Raw genomic sequence first — 3,142 nt, 5'->3', positions numbered from 1 at the left:
AATAATTTTTGAGTACACTAAAATTCTGGAAGGTTCCTCACAAAGTTTTTCCTTTAAATTTGAGAAAAAAATTACAAAAAATGATGTGTGTGTATGTGTAAAGTTAGGGTGCAGAAATTAAAAATGGTGGCTTAGATGTACTGTATTTTGCAGGTACGAAATTTTGAAAAACCTGACACGAGACTATAAGAAACCAGATCGAGGACTGAGGGCTGGACGCTGTATCACATTGAAGTGCTTTAAAGCAACCCAAGTGTAAGTGTGAAAAAGAAAATTGTTATACCCCAGTGCTGCTACAGAAAGCGTTTTTTTTAATTTATAAAAGGGAAGCATCCCAAAGCTGTTAAAATAAAATATTTGGTTTCATGAATATTAACATACCGACTGTAAAGTGTTTAATTCATTTCAAAACGATATAGAAATTCGTAAAGTAATTCTTCAAAGAAATGTTTAATTTCGAGCAAAACTTGAATATTTACTAATGTAAATGGTTTGATTAATAATGTTTTTTTGGAAAATGTTAAAATGCTGAATTTTGTACGAAAGATATTATTTCTGAAGGAAAAAAAGGAAATTTTGTAAATCAAATTTGTTGTTCGCTATCAAGTCCAGGCCTTAGATATCTGATGTGACATAGTAAAAAACTGTAACGTAATTTTGATATTTCATTCATTAGAAAAAGTTTGGTAAGTACGAACAATTTTCATTAGAAATGCAATAGTTAAATTTGTTGGTTCAATTAAAGAATTCAGTAATAACATTGCCGTTATATGAACCTTAAATGAACTTAATAGTAATTTTAGGTTCGTAAGGGGTGTGTAATGTAGTAAGTTATTGCGAGATGACATTTGCTGCAGTAAGGCACGCAGCCGTTTGGTACGGTGGCCGCAGGATGGCTACATTTTTTTACGGTTTGTTCACAGCGCAGCTGAGGCTGCCTGCCGCGAGAACTGCATAGAGCAACATTCAGTCGGTACGAAAATTCATACCCTCCACGAATCTAAATAATTCATATTAGTTATTATTCGATTTTGTTCAAATTTGGTACACAGCGTTATGTTATTAATGGAATGATGCTGTCAAAATTTCAGATTTTTATTTGGTATGGCTGCAAAATACTAACGCGAATTCTTTACAGACGAATGGGAAAACTGGTAGAAGCTGACCTCGGGGAAGATCAGTTTGGATTCCGAAGAAATATTGGAACACGTGAGGCAGTACTGACTCTACGACTAATTTTAGAAGCTAGATTAATAAAAAGCCAACCTACGTTTCTAGCATTTGTAGACTTAGAGAAAGCTTTTGACAATGTTGGCTGGAATACTCTCTTTCAAATTCTGAAGGTGGCAGGGATAAAATACAGGGAGCGAAAGGCTATTTACAATTTGTACAGAAATCAGATGGCAGTCATAAGGGTCGAGGGACATGAAAGGGAAGCAGTGGTTGGGAAGGGAGTGAGACAGGGTTGTAGCCTCTCCCCGATGTTGTTCAATCTGTATATTGAGCAAGAAGTAAAGGAAACAAAAGAAAAATTCGGAATAGGTATTAAAATCCATGGAGAAGAAATAAAAACTTTAAGGTTCGCCGATGACATTGTAATTCTGTCAGAGACAGCAAAAGACTTGGAAGAGCAGTTGAACGGAATGGACAGTGTCTTGAAAGGAGGATATAAGATGAACATCAACAAAAGCAAAACGAGGATAATGGAATGTAGTCGAATTAAGTCGGGTGATGCTGAGGGAATTAGATTGGGAAATGAGACACTTAAAGCAGTAAAGGAGTTTTGCTATTTGGGGAGCAAAATAGCTGGAAACATGGACGATAAATAGATCGGACAAGAAGAGAATAGAAGCTTTCGAAATGTGGTGCTACAGAAGAATACTGAAGATTAGATGGGTAGATCACATAACTAATGAGGAGGTACTGAATAGGATTGGGGAGAAGAGGAGTTTGTGGCACAACTTGACTAGAAGAAGGGATCGGTTGGTAGGACATGTTCTGAGGCATCAAGGGATGATCAATTTAGTATTGGAGGGCAGCGTGGAGGGTAAAAATCGTAGAGGGAGACCAAGAGATGAATACTCTAAGCAGTTTGAGAAGGCTGTAGGCTGCAGTACGTAATGGGAGATGAAGAAGCTTGCACAGGATAGAGTAGCATGGAGAGCTGCATCAAACCAGTCTCAGGACTGAAGACCACAACAACAACAACAAGTTCCAGAGATAATGAAAATTATCTGAAAGTCCTAAAACCGACGCTTATGTTTTAAAACCCAGTTAGAAACAATAACAAATCGGCTTTCATTATCATTTGAAGCCATTACAAATTTATCAGCGCGTAAAATCAATTACTTAGAATTTTCCTTTAAAAACTTTAGTTACTTTACATCACGTAATACAAAAATCGCTCAAAATTATTATTTGCTTATAATTCTTCTGTGTGAGTGCATGAGCATGAGTGAGAAAGTGTATGTGGGACATACATAAAAACTTAATATGTCATTTTATGTAAAACCTGGTACAAACGAACCGTGGGAAAGTTATGGTGCAACCGCGATTCGGATGACGTATGTCGGTATGAGTTTGCTTTTGTATAAAAGCAGCCAGAATGAATGTTAGAGGCGCAATAATTTTAAATATCAATTTGGAGGATATTTTGCACTTTGCTTATTTTGATTAAACAATATACTAGAAATTGAAGTTTTAATGACGATAATTACTATCAGATTAGTGACTGAATAAGGCAAGTTTTACCGCGAGAATGATCTGGAAGGAACATTCTGATTGGTCGTTTAGATCGACAGACAATCAGAATTAAGCTGTTCCCACACGCATATAGTGGAGTGGGTAGTGAATAGAATAGTTCGAGAGAGTCACTTGCTGACTGGCCTACGGATAACACCAGGTTAGATAGCTCCGTAAAAATAGTCTTTAAGATGAAGACCTAGTGAGTTCATTTCGGTTAGATAGTGTTGTGACTGAAGCGATTGGAGTTACAAACATTTTAATGAATGTTTGTTGTTTCTAAATTAAATAGTTAGAGATTTATGAACGTGTGAACTTTCCGTGTGGCATACTTCGTGGTCTGTACGGAATACTTTGGCGAGCACTTCTTACTAAGAAGACCACTCAAACGACTAAATGT

Source organism: Schistocerca piceifrons, chromosome 3 (genome assembly GCF_021461385.2).
Source record: "Schistocerca piceifrons isolate TAMUIC-IGC-003096 chromosome 3, iqSchPice1.1, whole genome shotgun sequence".
Taxonomy (NCBI): domain Eukaryota; kingdom Metazoa; phylum Arthropoda; class Insecta; order Orthoptera; family Acrididae; genus Schistocerca; species Schistocerca piceifrons.
The sequence above is the reverse complement of the archived record's forward strand: the minus strand, read 5'-3'. Positions refer to the sequence as shown.